The sequence below is a fragment of the Pelecanus crispus genome, chromosome 5 (genome assembly GCF_030463565.1).
Source record: "Pelecanus crispus isolate bPelCri1 chromosome 5, bPelCri1.pri, whole genome shotgun sequence".
Taxonomy (NCBI): domain Eukaryota; kingdom Metazoa; phylum Chordata; class Aves; order Pelecaniformes; family Pelecanidae; genus Pelecanus; species Pelecanus crispus.
The window spans coordinates 31,219,526-31,236,685 of NC_134647.1; positions in this window are offsets into that span (position 1 = coordinate 31,219,526).

The window sequence follows — 17,160 nt, forward strand, 5'->3', positions numbered from 1 at the left end:
GGTTCTGCTCTTCTGTATGGTAAAAAGAAACACAAACACATTAATGCTAAAGTGAATTCTTGTATTTTTCCCAACCCTGTTGTTAAGCAAGTGAGAATTATTCTACCCAGTTGGAGAACTAAAGCAGGCTGAAAGAAGCATTGCTGCTCTGTCTGTCATATGTGTGTGCAGAGAAGATTTAGCAACCTGATGGGAAGGCTGGGATGCTCATGGGGGGACTGTACCTGGAGTCCACACACACTGTCCATTGCAGAGCCCCATTCGGTGGGAATTCTTCCTTAATCCCAATGCCATGAGACTGAAGGAGATGAAAGGTGACTGGATATCAACCACAGTGAGCTGTCTTCATGGGATGACTGTGGTGAACCAGTCAGCACCAGTTATTGCTGCGGACTGGTTTGTGTGATGTTTGCAAACACACAAGTTTGCAGCTAGAGCAGATCAGGAAAAAAACATGTTCTTTATTTCGGTCATGCTGGGAGAAGGCTATCATCCAAGACAAATTTGCCTTGACCAGCTGATGTAGTGTACACAGCTTGTCCCTGCCTGTGGTGTTTGTAAAGCCATGCTATGCATTGACGTGAGCACGAAATATTTGAGCTCATGATCGCCTGTGTTGTAACTGTGGTGAGGCTAAGCCTAAAGGAAGTGTCTGCCCTTCACACAAGGACAGGGTAGCTACAATACAAGTTGGAGCATCATTGTTAGTGGGGTAACCCTTTCTTCTGTCCAAAGGAATTGACCCCCTACTGAACTTTCAGCTGTGGGAAGGGAAAAGTATTTGACCTTAAATGACTTCCACAAAGACCAGGAGGGAGACTGTCACGCTAGGTCTTACAAGCAGCCTGGCTCCTGATCCTTTGCTTAAGTCACTAGACCATATGTCTCTCTCCATTCATGCTGAATGAATTCTCAGACTGTGCTGCATTTCCTCCCTTGAATAATAATCTTTAATGAAAAGGAAAATGAGAAAACAAGGTAATGACAGATAGCACACAGAAAACATTGGAAAGTGAAGAAAGAAGTGTCTGGAAGTAATAGCAATGCTGATATTCCCATGTTAATGATTCCAGAGCTTTCTGACTGCCATAGAAGCAAAAATGATAGTTGCTGCAGTCTACAGAGATTTGGGCAATGCGGGGAAAATTCCAAAATTGAACAGTAATGGTCCCCATGTTTGTTCTCAAAAGATACCTCCAGCTCGCTCCTGCAAGGTGTGAGGTGGTCTCTGAGATGCAAAATGCCCCTCTGCAGGTTTAAGCCTGTAGTTAATTAATCTGAAATCCTTCCTATCTGGACTGACTGGTTAAGAGAACGTAATAAATTACTGAGACACTGATCTCAAAGAAAATAGGCAAAACTCCCAATTATATCATCAGTTTTATCTGTGCCAGGATTGCATGAATGTGCCCTTAGTATCTACTTTAGCTCCATGTCTGCTGTTCTTTTCACCCAAATACAAATACCAGTGATTCTAGTAGCTCTTAAATCACTTTTTCCTTCAGACTGTGTGTTCTGTTGTAACTACATTCACCTCCCCTGCTCTCTCCTCTGTTTTGAGATCAGCTGCATGTGACAGATACTATGTTCTATCTGGTATGTGCAACTAACCACTTCTGATTTTAGAGAACATGGTTTTAATTAGCTTTCTTCCTCTCTGGTTGCTAAAGAGAGTTGGCCTCAGGTGGAATTTTTTAATTGTGCTATTTGCTGTCTCTGTTACACAAGCTAGAGTTCTGTTTCACAGAGTAAATGTGAGACAAAAATGAGACTTTTTGTAGCAGAATCCACAGGACTGGTCAAAACTTTTTAAAGTCAGGTGAACAGTTGTTTTTCATGTGTGTGTAGTGAAGTGCACAGAAAGTCAGGGAGATACTGCCCTTCCTCTCTGGGTTTGTTGGATTTCACTACTTTTTTATTATTTACTAAGTTATTTGCTGACATGTTTGCATGTGGCTGTGTAGTGGTGGTGCTGGAGTTGCCTATTTCTGTTACCTCTTTAGGAACTGGTTGCCTGAGATGTTCAAGGGGAGCCACAGGCTTTCCCTTCTCCCTTTTCTCATTGGTATCAGTTCTCATGTTTGACTGACCTTTGACTGAGTGATCCAGTCTGGTACTTTGTTGGAAGATTTTTTTTTTCTTTTTTTTATTTTCTGGGCTAGTTTGCAGCTGGGTGAGCAAGCTGATGGACTCACGGAGAAGTGAGGCAAATGCCAGGTCTGGCACAAGGGAAGCAGGGGGAATGTGTGGTAGGCTTGGGGAAGATGGCAGTGTGGGATACCTGTGTTGGCATGGTCAGCTGTTTAGCCTGGCTCACTGAACTGCACTTGAGGTTTGCAAAGGGGTAAGCTGTCTCCCTCCTTTTTAGGCCAGGGACAAACTACTAGGGCACAGAAGAATTATTCTTACCTTAAAAGTAAAATGAGGAGCATGACCAAAAACAGTGCTGGGCCACGAGGCAGCAGTGACTGAAAGATCTGACTGCTGATTTCCTTTACTGTGACAGGCTTGGGAAAACACCAGCCTCTTGGCCCGTGCAGGAGAGCAACTTTCCACAACCTCACGGGCATTTTCCTGAGTGTATGTCACTTTGGTGGGGGGTTTTTTGTTTGTTTTTACCTAAGGCCTTGCTCTAAGCTGTTTAAATACACTCTGGAAAAAGCTATCTCTAGTTTGAATATACCAGCCTCTTATCTATACAACCCCCAGAATCTCCTATCTCCAAGGCAGTGGTTTCCAAGATTTGGGTGGGTTCCTGTGAAGATAAATCACATCAGAGGCATGACCTTTATCCTTGGTGCTATTTAAATAGCTTAAATATCTATTGACTTCATGCCTTGTGATTTCAGTTGCTGAAAAGTGAACACTAAAGAAAGGAAGAGTTGACCTACAGTGTATCAGATCGGTGATATCTTCGTTTATAGAGCTCCGCAAATACAGATGGCATTTTTCCAACAAATTCTCCCCCCAGCGCTACTGTATTGTAGCTGGATACTTTTGAGAAGGAATCTGTGCATCCATATGGAACCCAGCAAAAGAAAAGAGACTAGTGTCTATTGTAAATTCTAAAGCTGTTCAGGGAAAGACGAAGATATAAGCAAAACAACTAGGAACCTTCTATGTCTGCAAATAAATGTTCCCTAGTGGTTCTTAAGAACATTCTTTAAATAATTTGCCTATGTAATTCTGCATCTTTGTGGGGATTTTCTGTTGGAAGAGAGTATGGAGCCGTAACTGATCAAGTCAGGAAGGTGTAATCCAGAGCACCATAGTCAGTACATTTAATAAAAAAAAAAATGTATTTGCATTTGCCCCTTAAAGGGCAGTAGATTCAACATATTACAGCAAACTACAGTGAAGTGTATGGGACTTCATATCTTCTGTATTTACAAAATGGATCCACTCCCATGGAACTCTGCTCTGGAATAATCTAATTAAAGCAAAGCCCTGGTTTTATACTTTAAAGAGCTGTGGAAAGAATATTTAATATAAGCCAGTGTGATGCAATGCCTACTTGAGTATGGAGACAGTATGAAACTATAATAAAAGAACTGATTAACTCTCACCAACACTGCTGTATTAACTCTAGCCTATTTGCTAGACTGTTCAAAGATCAGAAACACCAAGAACAGCACTAAACTGGGGCCTGTGGGACAATGCAAGGAATTTAGAAGGTGTGTTCATTTCTTTGGACTTATGTTTCCCCATAGGAATATTAACCATGTGTTTAGACTACATAAACTGGGTTTTGTATTGCTCTTTGCATTCTGAAAGTGCCAGATACTATTGCTCTGGTGGCAGATGCAACTCTGCAGCTGCATGATAGTGTTATGTGATGGTGGGAGGATACATACTGCAGGAAGAGGACTTAGTCTTCTTTCCCATTCCTCTAAATTTATATCAAACTGTGTCTTTGAAGATTTCTGATTGTCATCTCAGACACTGCTTCTGCAATAAGATCTATGACAGTAGACTTCTGTTTATGGAAGTTTTGTTCTGTCCTTGGACTGTAAGATCCTTTGCATAAGTTCTTTAGTTATGTTCCTCTCAGCATAGGGTAGACTGTTGATATTAAACAAACAAATAAAATGTAGTATAATCTGGCCTTTCTAACATGCCTCAAGCTAGCAAAACTTTAGTTTGGAAATGAAGTACTGGGATATTACCTCTTCCCAACTTCAATATTTTGTCTTTTCACTATTCTACATCTTTATCTGAGCATTCAGCTAAAGCTGATAAAGTACAGCTGTCTGTGAAGGAACTGATTTCTGCCTGACTGCCAACACCACTGTCTGGTCAGGACATGGGCAGTGAACAGAAGATTTGCCCAGTTTCTTAAATATCTCTTTTGTTATGAAAGCTGTTTTATGCCAGTTGCTCTGCTATTTGGAAATATGTTATCCAGCCCACTAGTTACTGAAAAATTCAATAATCTGTGATGTGTGTGTTGGTTTTGCTGTTTTGTTTTTTAAAAGCAAAAGCTTCCCTTTTCTTGAGTTGGCAAGGTTGGCAAGTTAAGTTTGTCATAAAGGTATATGACAGGATACTAGACAACACACTCACATAAATGGTACATGCAAAAACCAAACATACTGGCTGTATTTCTGAAGTTCTGAGGCTCTCCTTTCTTCTGGACAGCTGCCTCCAAAGACTGTAGTTTTCTGTGAAGATGACCAGAAGAATTTCAGAGCCATGACCTACAATGAATGATATTGAATATCTGAAATATTTTCAGAAACAGTTCCCATAACTGCAAATATTAAAAGTTAACTCCTGAATGTGGCTTGATAGCCAGTCCATTTCCTGGCTTTGGATGGTAAGTAATGTTGCTGTGAACCATTAGCTGCAATTTTGCAGGGCAGAGGCAGCTGCATTTCACTAGTGAGGTGATCCCACCTATAATTTGCTTTTATAGCTCAGGGTTTGTTTTTGTTAACCTTTATAAAGTGCTTTGAATTAAATGGCACAGAAATTTGTATTATTTTGACATCTGTTCCTCCCTGAGAGCTTGTGTAACCTGGAGGAGCTGTACAACTGTAAACCAACAACATAGCCTGCATCCCTATGAAACAGTAAAGAACTAGAAGTAGGTTGGTTGTGTTTCTGTGGTTCCACACTACTGCTTGCCTTACGGCTTCACTTTTACCTCAGCCGGGAATGTCTCCATCATTCTGGCAGTCTCTGGAAGCAGTAGGTTTTGGACAGTGTTGAAAGGTCTAGTGGGTGACCATGGTGATACAGTTGCAGGTGAAAGAAAGCATTCCGCTGGCACGCTAAGCCTCTGTCATGCTGACAAGGACATGAAAAAAGTTTCAGGCCTCCTGCCGTATCTTACCCTATGTATAGCATATCCTTTTGATATTTATCCAACATACTGCTTCCTGATCCTACTTTGCTTTATGAAACTTTTCCAAGATGCTTTTTCTTACCACAGTTATTTCTATAAATTCCCTTTCCAAAGTTGTTATCTTGGGTTAATGTAAACTCTCCCAAATTGAAAAGATAATGTCTCTATATTGTATTTTCAAAAGTACTGTGTACATTTGTGGTACTATAAAATAATTAGCATGATAACACAGGAGCTCGTTTGGGTTATAGGTTCTAAGTGTTATGATCAGATTGCGATGGGATGGGTAGCAGCTTGCAGAGAAGTACCTATCCTGCTTTCATACAACAATCCTAGCTACCATGATGGTTTGAAAGAAGCTTAATTGTAAATCACTACACAGTTTGGGTGTACAGTTTGTTCAGATTGACTGGCAGCCTTTGTGTAAAACAGGCCCAGGGCTGGAACAGCAAAAAAAAGTTGTTGCAGATCAGGACTGAGTGGATTGGCACTGGGGTGTGGGAAGCTCACTTAATGCAAGTTGTAGCTGGTGGTATTGGTGCTTCACTTTCACGAGCACAGAGCTTAACTTTGCTGCCAGCCTGGCAACTTCCCACTGGGATAATGTAATGCAGCTGCAAGATTGTTTTGGCTCTGTGCTAACTCCTTCCTGTACCTTTTTTAATAGTCTATCTCCTGCCTTTCCCCATCCAGTCATAAAACCCTTCCTAACATTTGTTCTACTTTTAAGAGCTAGTAAGGGCATGGCAGTTGATAACGGAGCCAACATCCTTCATGCACTTTTCAGCAGTGAAATATGCTGCCTTTTGGGGGATTTCAAGAGTTGATTCTGGGGGTTTGAGTTTTGTTTTGGTTTGTTCTCAGCTAGCTTTCCGTCATATCACAAGGCTGGCTAAGGTGCAGTTTGTGTATTTCTGTGACAATTTAAAAACAGGTCTGAGACTTTTGGAATGGAATAACAATCTAGCTCGCTTGAGTCTTGGCCCATTAAAAGGGATATGAAAAGACCCGAGACCCACTCTTGGAAGACAAGACTTCTTCAGGTTCTCGGTCCTGCCTTCTTCATAAAATCAGGACTAAGTTTGGCTTTCTAGAGACTAGATGCATTGTCGTGGGTGCTCAGTTTGACCTGGTTGTCACAACTGTTTTGTAACAAAAGTAATTATTGATGTTGCAATTCGTGTATCAGTTATGGTAGAATGAGATTTGTTGTTTTAACTAAAAGAGGCTCAATTTCTCTTTATTAACCAGCTTTCCAGTTCTTGACTACCAATAATGCAAAGAATTTGAGAATACTGTAGTAAGCTTCTTCCTTCTTTCATAGCTTCAAACCTAGAAGGACTAATACAGCTTTTAAAATCAGGATAAAGCCTTCTTTCAAGGCAACGAGGAAACCATCAGAATAAAGGTAAGACAAAGGTAGCTAACTACACTCTGCCTGTGGCTGTAACCTTCTTGCTCAGAACCTGCAACAAAAAGCCTCCCAGCCCATCCTTCCTCATGTGATTATTTTCTTCTGGAATTTGACCTTTAAATGAAAATTTAAATAGTTTTGATTTCTCATGGGGACGCCACAAATATGGAGGAAGTGTAAACTGTAGCAGTGACAAATGTTAGTGTCTGCAGAGGCTGAAACAATAGACCAGGGTGGTGAAAACTGCACTCTCCTCCTGCTTAATTAATTCCTTACTTTTGTATGGCACATGGGCCAGGGTACAAATTTCTAAGAACCCAAACTGGCCTCAGAGGGAAAGGAGAGAGACTCCTTTTGTGTGTCTAATTACCCTCTTTCTTAGTAAGTCAGTGACAATTTCAGCTGCAGTTAGTAAGCTCCATTCCCCTCTACAGCCAACGTGGTAAATTGTTCCTGTTCATCTTCTAATGTTCTTTCTCTGTCCTTGCCGTGACAAACCATTCTCGTTAAGGGACATCTCTTTCTGCTACTTGTGTTGGTGCCATTGTGTTACAGATTGGTTGGGAGCCTGTTCAAGACCTGCGATTAAGACCTGCAAAAGATCTGGGAAAATTTCTTTGTCTAGGTTTTTTCTAAGTCGTCCCTGGGGCTCGCAGCCAGGCCCTGTACTTTGCCTTGTGCCGTTCTGCTCTAGCCAGTGGCAGGGTCGGAAGAAGGCAGGGGGCAGGCGTGGAGGCCCGGGGTAAGAGTTAAATAAACCCTTAGGAGACAGAAATTACATTTCTAAATAATTGTTCTGTTTTTCAAAAAATGCTGGGTGGCCTGCTGTTAGGAGCAAGCTCGGTGTCTTGGTGTCCTTTCAGGCTGACTGAATATTGCAAAATTCAGCTTTTAGTTTGTATTTTTTTCCAGAAAAGTTTGCTCCTGTTGTCTTGACAGCATGGAGTAGGAAAGCAGCAAGAGGTTATCAAATAATGTGTATTGGAAATAACCGGTCAGCGTCTGGAGGGTGCCAGGGTGCAGTCATCAACATGTAAAGACAGACATCGTAGGATGCTTTGGGTTCCTGAGATATTTTTATGAATGAAAAGTGCTTATGACAGGAATGCATGCTGAAGTAGGCAGTGCTAATGGAGAGTCTCTACAATCTCCTTATCTTCTCCAGTAAATCTGCCCCTGAAGATAAATGTTTAATAACATTCCTATTTGGTTGTACTTGTTAAAAGTGTTCAACTAATGACCCATAATCCAACAGATCCATTTGTAGCGAATGGGTTCAATCCTGTGTTGCTGATTTAGCAAGATGTCTGCTTAATTTACTGTGTTTCGCTGTTGCAGCTCTTGCTCACTGCTCAAACCAAGTGATTTACCTGGCACTGAATGTAGCCCACCTTTCAGTTGCAAAAGGGCAACGATTTCTTTGTATGTATAAAAAATAACAAAAATCTCACATGCCCTTGGGAATCAGTAAACGTATGTGAGAGAGACAGAAATTTAAGTTGTTGCTTCATTTTGATTTGGTCACATAACTAATGTGTGTGGTAGCAGCTGCATACACAAACTTCCGGTGCAAATACCTGTGAATATGAGTCTGAAATTGCTTTGGTCAGTAATATTCATGCACTCAAATAGCTTTTTCCTGCAAACATTAAAGAAAGGTGGAAATGTAGCCAAAGCAAATTTGTGTCACACTTCAAACAAATACCTGTGGAATTCTTTTTATTTGGCAAATGAAGCGCTCCTAATCACTTCAGTGGGAATCTGTCTGGTTTAAGGAATGCAGTATCCTGACCTAAGACCCCTGCTAACACTTATGTAACGAGACCCACTGAACCATGTGGGACTACTTATGCACATGAGTAATTTTATGGACAACTTTGTGCAATATGCATGTCCAGGACAGTGGTTATGACTGCAGTCACTGATTATTTTGATCACAAAGTAACAGACTTATGCATTAGGCTGGAGTGACAGTGACCCCAGTCGTGTTTTCCTGCTGCTGTGCTGGGGATGGTCTCATCTTCCTTGTAATCTAACTTTTGTAGAGGACGGTTGCTTTCACAAATCCTGAAAAATCTTCCAGTAGCTATTTACTCACCAGTTTTTTGTTAGATTGAAATGACTGTCTGGCCTGCATTCCAGGAACTTCCTGTAATAAAAAATAAATGCATAAATAAATAAGCCCCCCCACCCTTCTGCTGTCGCTCAATTATTTGCTTTGTTAGAAAGTTCTGTAGTTCAGAGTAATGATAATTGAAGTGGATGGAACTCTGTGGGGAGAGAAATAACTACTTTTATGAGATACTTTTCCTGAAACTTTTTTCTTTTTCAAGCATTTCTCACATGTTTGAGGTGGTTTATTGCCAACTCAGGTATGAGGCTTTCTTGTTTGCATCTCTTTATATAAGAATTTTGTTGAGGCAACTGGAGCCTGGTATTTCAGCATGTGCTCTCAGGTTTTGCAGCCTTGCCAGTAACACTTTATTGAGGACCTGGACTTAACAGTGACTGATAGGAATAATCCTCCCACTGTTTCTAAATAGCCGTTAATTTCGTAAATCGAGAGACCAAGTGAGGCTACAGCAAAACAGTGTGAGCAAAAAGATTCCCTTCCCAGCCTGAGAATTCTGTACTATGCTTAACATGATAATGGCTGATGTATCAGAAGGTTTGCAGCAAAACTGAGGCGTTTCATATGCTTGATTTCAAAAGCTTCATTATACTTTTTTTTTTTTTTAAATTGCAAGTGTGTAAAGCAAGCCCAAGGCAAGGAAGGGAAGGATCCTAAATTGGGACAATTGATGCTCTGTCCCTTTTTTATCCTCCACAGTAAATTAGACTAGTTTCCATCTTCTAACTCTTGTGTAAGATCATGCACACCTTCCAGTGTAAGCATTCCTGTTTAAAGCCCTACCTTAACCTCTGTTTTCCTGCCCAGTATCCTTAATTTCTCCCTCTGTTTAATCTGGCTAGATGCTGATCCACAAGTTTTATTAGAAAAAAACTGCTTCCTCAGATCAGACTCAAAGGTTGTTGCATCCCCGTGTCTTCAGGACTGCCTATTATTGCAAGTTCACTGAAAATTTCGTTTTCTCCTGAATGTGACAGGGTAGGGCTTAATCTGGATATCTGTACAAACCACAAAGGGGTGTATGTGGGGCAGAATGACCAGACCAGAACATTCTTGAAAAAAATAGGTCCAAGTTTCTGCAAGGAAAAATGTGTAGGGAGAAGCAGTTTCTCTTGTTAGACTGACTGACATAACTGGGAGGAGCGGGAGTAGATAAGCTTCTGGGCTTGCAAGCTCTTCTCCAGATCTGCTAAATACCTACCCACTTAATGCAATATGTGCTTATGTTTTCCTATAAATGTGTCCTGTATTACTTCATACTGAATTTTATAAGAAGATACAGCTTTTGTACCTTATTACACATTTCTTTAGTCAAAGAGGTTTCATGTGAATATCTGTGAAGATAGACTCCAGTTTCAAGAGGTAATTCAGAGTCTCCTGCAATGAAATTGAGAGCATCTTGATCACCATCTATATAGTTTTCTCTGTGTCTCTGCTTATAGAGTGAGTTTTAATAGCATAATTGTTTAAAACAAACAAACAAAAAAACCCAAACCCACAAACAGAACAAGTGAGCAAACTAGACTGACAGCACCAGAAACAGAAATTTCATGTTTTCTAGAAAGGGGACAGCATAAGCAGTGCCAGTTCTCAGGTACACAAACCTACTAATATGCAAATAATACCCAAAGACAGGATAGGGTCCATGTAGATCTTAGACTGCTTTAATGAAGCAGCAGCAGTGGCAGTTTTGTGGTGGTAGGCTCAAGGATGACACTGGCCAGGCTGGCTAACTTCACACTGGTGAAATAAAAATTGCGTATCAGACCTCTGTGGAGGGTCTGCCCCCTCTCTCCTGTGTATGCAGGCAATGCTGGGGGTAGGATGCATCTTCTGTGTTTCTCCTTGGGGGGACTGAACTGGGAGATTTGGTTATCAGCTGAGGGAAAGCAGCTGTCTCCAGCTGACCCCTGTTAGTGGCTGCCTGAGTGTGCTTTGACAGGTAGAGTCCATAGTTAAAATACTGGCTGCACCAAGAGCAGGGTCGCAGTCACAAACTCCTGCAGAAATGACTCAAAACTCTAGATGGCCGATTTGAATGTGACGTTCCACAGACCAGAACTTACTTCTTTCATCTGAGGCCTCCTCACTTCTCAAATTCTTGCATAACCTCATTTGCTGCATCTTGTGTGATAATATTCAAGTGCTGCTGTGACACTCAGGAAAAGCTTGTGAACTTCGTTTGTGCTTTTACCTACTTACTAATGAATAGCTCCCCATAGCTGCTCAGACTTTCAAGAAGGAGGCAATGTAGCTTTTTAGTTCTAAACAGGATGATGTAGGTTGTTTCTTTATAATACAGCGTTAAAATAACATCAATTACAGTTTTGTGTCTTTTCAAGTACGTATACCTTTTCTGCAATCTGCTAACATGAATAAGAAATGCATAATGATCATATAAGAAGTCTGTTCTAATTATAAGCATATTTTTATCCATATAAAGGACTGTTCCGGTCACCTTGAAATTTCCCTCCAGAGAATCGCTGCTAAAAATTTCATGTGCTTTTGCTGTAAAATACTAGAGGGCCCTGTAGATGATTGTCCTATAACAATAAATATAAAGACTTTGCCTTATATGTGGTACAGTGAGGAAATTCTTGATATTCTTGTAGACCAGTAGCATTTACATTTTTGCAATAAGAGGGCAACTTGGTATCTGTGACCTGATGACTCTTAACTTGTTTTTAAAAAAAACTTCATAAATCCCTTGTGAATCTCTTGCCTAGAATGGAAAAAACCCTACACTGTTCTTCAGTAGAGTCTGTTTCTGAATACCTAAAAACTGTAAAAAGAATTGGAAAGGCTTTCTTATTCCAACTTGGAAGAAAATCTTTGCTCAGACTATGACTAATCTGCAAGCCAGTCATTTTAAACTGCTGACTCTAGCTTAGTCTGTTACTCCTTGACAAATGTGTTAAGAATTTTTTTTCCTCTGTTGAAATATTGACATGAATGTTAATAAACATCGCTGGTTTTGATGCAGTTTGACATAAAAATCGGATTCCTTTCTGCTTTCACTTCTATAAAATTTACTGAACTAGAACAACATCATTACAAGCATGAAATCATTGTCTCAGGGATGGGTGTCATCCTAAAAAGTTAACAGATGTAGTATCTGAAGGCAGAAAGTACTATCTGTCCACTCTCCTTAACTTCTATGGTCCCTTCAGTGTTGGGACCATCACAGGAAAGGCTTTTTCATTTTTAAGGAGCTTTTCACTAATGGAAATGTTCTTGCTTTTGCAGGTGTCTTTGAATCTTGCAGGAACTGAGCGGCTTCTTGCTGCAGAATAGAGTACAGAAAGCACCCCACTAAGGACTCGCCTTCCATGCAGTACTGAACAGCTGACCATGGTCCAATGTGGCTGAGATCTGCAGACAAACATGCAGGAAGGTAAACTGAGATGATAGGAATGTCTCACCTCAGGGGACTGGGGAAGGTGTGATGATATATGGACAGTGATAGAACCTGCTTCGGTTGGACTCCCCTCTGAAGCGCAGGTGAAAGAGGAGACAGACCGCACAAGAGTGGGCACTTGTTTGCAGGGAAAATCTGCTTAGTGAAGCAAGAACTCTGAACGACAGGTGTGTGTCACTGAGGTGTGCAGTGTCATCCCGCGGTGTCTGGGTGCTAGACACTAATATGGCCATCGGTGTAGTCTGAAGGGAATATGTGGGAATGGATTGTTAGCACATGCGTTGCTAAGGGGACTAACTTGCCAGAGGCAACTGTAACAGCTAAACTATTTCAGTCCCACAAAGAGGTGAGTGTTGGCTGGGGCAAATGTTGCTTAAGAAAAGCACATTTCAAAGAGGAGCTGGTGCAGAGGTAACTGGCTTCAAAAGGTCTCCCATGGGCTACTCGAGAGAATTCCTTGCCTTCCTGCACTAGTGGCAGTTTTGCCATTGAGTTTACTGAGGCGAGGATTTTGCCCTGGTAGTTAAGATTAAAGAAATCTATGTTCTGGTGAACAATATCAAAGTGGAGCTTGGAGATTTTTTTATGGTCTTTGACTGCAGTGCCCATGGTAACTTGGAATGAAAGATGTGTGTTGAGTTAGTGATAACTGCTACAAGGAATACCATTTTCAGCCTTTTCTTGCTCTCCAAAAATAATCACCATCACTCAGATATAAAGAACAAATTGCCTGATGAGAAAATAAGTATTTAAATCTGCCTTATGTATTTTAGCTGTTCCTGACCTTGTAATGTTTAACGTCTCTGGTTTTGGTGAAAATATTTGTGGGCTTTTTATAATTGTGCTTAAAAGGATTGAAAGACTGAGACAATTTGAACAGCACATTAAACTGGGAAGAAACATTTGTGGAAAGAGAAAGTTTAATTAATGTTAATTGTTGATTGTAGCGTTCAAGGGTAGACGCACTGGAGACTGTCCATTCTTATTTTTCATTAATTACTGGGTTTTCAGATATGGTTTAACTAAGAGACAAATAGTATAAGTGTTAATTTTCTCTCTCAGAACAAAGACTGCTTCTAGAAAAAACTGCCAATGAAGAAAATGTGTGAGCTATACACAACTCTTAGAGTATTCTAGTCAGTTATTTGTGTAGTATCCATTTTACCTCATTAAATGTTCACCTTAAAGTTCTTGATTTTAAATGATTATGAGAATGCTGATTTCCATCTTTCTTATTTACTGCCTCTGGTAGTTTTGGGGAAAGATCTGAAATCTAACTTGTAGAACCTTGGTTTTAGTGGCTTGTAATTTTTTTCGACACCTAAAACTGATTCTGTTGTCTCCAACAGTAAACATAGAGAAAAATTTAGAATAGTTTCTTGCAAAGCTGAGATGTGTTCATGCTTTGGAGTAGATACCTGACATGTTTTGATGAATAAGGGGCATTTTTTTTTAAATTTTAGTGTACCTCATGCTGTTCCTGTCAAAAGTCCCTGAAATTCAGTCAAGTTATAAGCCTTCGAGAAATTTCCATTTACATAGTCTAGTGACATTTCTAAAGGAGAGTTGGAGAAAATCCGTTAATATTGCTTTCCTATCTCTTTTGTCTTAATGTTTTCCTGAGGATTGCTTCTCCTAGAAGGATGCTTTACCTAGTCCTACTGCCACTATTCATGTGCACATAAGATTTGAAAATGCATAAGTTAGTTTAATGTAATTATTAAAGATGTGTCTTAACAAGTGATCAGAGAAAATGTTTTGCTTTTTATTCTTGCCTTTCAGAGCATCAAGTGTCTAACCCAATTCCCACTGCAGTCCAGAGAAGGTTTTCTACTTGGGATTACATCCCAGTAGCTTAATAAGGTACACACTGTTATAGTTTATTGCTATGGTTTAAAAATATTTCGGTGGTCATAGGAAACCTTAACTTCTCTGACCGACATCTGATAAAGATCTGTCTTTTCTGATAGTCTTTTGATAGTCTCAGTCAACATCCTGTGACATTGATGCTGTCTGCAAAATAACATTCATCCTTAATAATTTTAACAAAGGTCAGATATCTTCAGCTTTAATAATGGTTCAAAATGGTTTAAATGCTAGCCTCTGTATTACTTTGGCAACTAACTATCCTTGAAGCTTTATTTTTAGAAGAAATAGCTAATGCAGTTTGTATTCACATGTTTTTAAAGCATCATGCATGTGACATTTCTTACCAAAGGGGGCACCTTTAATAATGTGCTAGAATTGTTTTCCCTGTTCACTTAAGAGAATTGTTTGAAACATTACATAGTCTCTTCCTGAAAGAAATGTTTTTCACAGGTGTTCTGCTACATAAATATTGCTGGAAGGTTTCTTGGATTTTTCTTGCTGGTTTTAGGTTACCATAATAAAGCTTGGTCTTTTTTGTAATACAGTTTTAACTTGGAACATAACATTTCACAACAAAATGTATATATTTCAATCTGAACTAGAGTGCTTTCCCCCAAATACAATTACAGCATATGTTCTCATTCTGTGCAGCCTAGAGGAAGGCTGACTGCGTTCTAATAGGTTTAGGTGTGGCTACCAGTGTGTTTCCCAGTCATGTGCATGACTATGCAACAGAAATGAGCTGAGATGCTTTCTCATGCTTAGGGTGAAAAGAGCATCTCTGCTTTTACTCTGGATTCCTTTGCTTTAAAGGAATTTAAAGGCTTTAAAGGATGCTTCACTGTATCCAGAAAAGTGCCTTGTGATTAAATGCATTGCTGGTTTGTAGCACATAAAGGCCCTCATATCAAATACTGGAGATGTACAGTTGTTCTTTGCTTCTGAAACCCACTGGAAGATGCTCTAGGAGAGTAATTCTTCGTGAGGATGTCCCTGTTTGCAGATGAAGGTTAAGTTGTCTTCAGCAGACCCCAGCGAAGGCGATATTCATTCACTTCAACCCCACTTCTTCAGAGTCAGGCCTCTACACCGAGATTGACTGAGAGGCAGAAAGCTCAAGTTGGTGCTGCAGGGGCGAAGTGTTTCCCTTTTGCATGGAATAAGAAAAGCTAAGCAAAATTGATCCTTCACATGCATCTGTACCCAGGAAACACAGAAGAATGTACAGAAATCATGTGAGAGTTGTGGAAACATTGACTGTAGCTGACTGTAGAATTTTGCTTGAGTCATAGCAAAATTAGTAAATGGTCTTGTAAGAAACTTAGTTAAAATAGGCTTTCTGACTGCCAGCTTTGCATATTGCTCAAGAAAGTAACAAAGAATATCTTGTTACACTACGCTATTTCCACTACCCCCACCAAGTTTTTCCCTGTATTATTGGGGGGGTGGGGGGAGCTGTGGAGCTGTACGTGTGTACCTGGAGGCATAATTTGACCTTTGAGACCTTTGCTACTGCGAGTGATACAAAAAAAATAAAAGTCACAACTGATGTTCAGGTACCAGATCAGGTTTGAAAAATGCACAGAGAAAACCATTTTTGCTGGCAGCTGGCTTTGCTACGACCTGCCCTGGCTTGGGCTGTTAAAACCCAGAGCAAACCCTTTTACCAATAAAATGCGGCAGCATAGAGAATGTGTCAGTGCAGTAACAGGATAGTGCAAAGGAAAGGAAAGAAGTGGGGAGAATAATTTTTACCTTTTTTTCTATTCTTGTCTCATGGAGTGACTAGGAGTTGATTGATACCCTGTAGGGCAGGGCTGCCTCACCTCTGCCTGCTTGCCTGCAGCTTCCAAGGGTAGAGTTGTAGTGCAGCAGCAGTTTGAACATGCCCTGGGTTTTGCAAAGGGCATTAAGAGACAGAGGAGGGATTGAGGGGCTGGGGAGTTCCTGGCTTGTGCCATCTGTGTGTCCTAGGTGAGGTCCAGAACACTCATAAGTCAGTGCAGGCTGGACTGCAGTTTACATGGCTGTCATAGCCAAAGTGGGCTTTGGTCAGGCGATCTCGCCCACTTGTCTAATGATGCAGCCACATGCTTCTGCAGTAATCTTCCTTTTAAAGCTTCCCAAAACCAAACTGCATTGACTGCATTAACGCACCAGTGATCACTAGCTGTGCTGCATGTCACTGAATCCGAACATGCTTCCCACTTATTCCAAACAGCAAAAAAGTTTTGACACACACAAGTTCTATTTGTTGTTGTTGTTTGCATTTGTTACTCTTGGACATTGTTTTGTGTATGTGATGGCCCTTACCAGAAACAAGACCTACTCCTTTCCCATAAACTAGCCTGCAACTTAGGTTTTCGAAGATTGCATAACTTGTCTGTCAGAAGATGATTCACATTGGCTAGCTGAGGCGCATAGCAGAAATACCTGAGCAGATTACAAACTAGTTGCCTCTTCCTTTCTTGAGACTCTCTGCAAGGGAGAGGAACACATGGTTTACAGTTGGCAAATTCCAAGCAGCTTTGATGCTCCTTAGCATACAATATCCCCAACCCCTCCATAGCTTGTGCTGCGATCTTTCCTGTTGTTTGAGACAAGTGAGCTTGTTATGCAGTTGTTAGTCAAAGTGTCTGAACAAGCAGAAGGGATTCTGTAAGAAAAATGTTGCCTGGGTCCTGTTCTTCATTTTTTCAAGACTGTCTGAAATTTGAGAGCTACCTATGTAAAAACAAAAGTAATCTTTGGATTGTTTGTGTTTGCTTTCGTCCGGATTAAAGCTGAATGAAACAGGAGCATCTGGAATTATGTACAGACTCTGATAATGATGGACAAACTATTTCATCAGGAAACATGATAAGACTGCCTAGTGAAGCGCTGTTATAATACTCTTGAAAACATAAAAACAAGCAGTGTTAGCAATCTGTATCATCAAAGCAGAAGCATTTCTTAGAGAGAGGATTCTCACATTCTTAGAG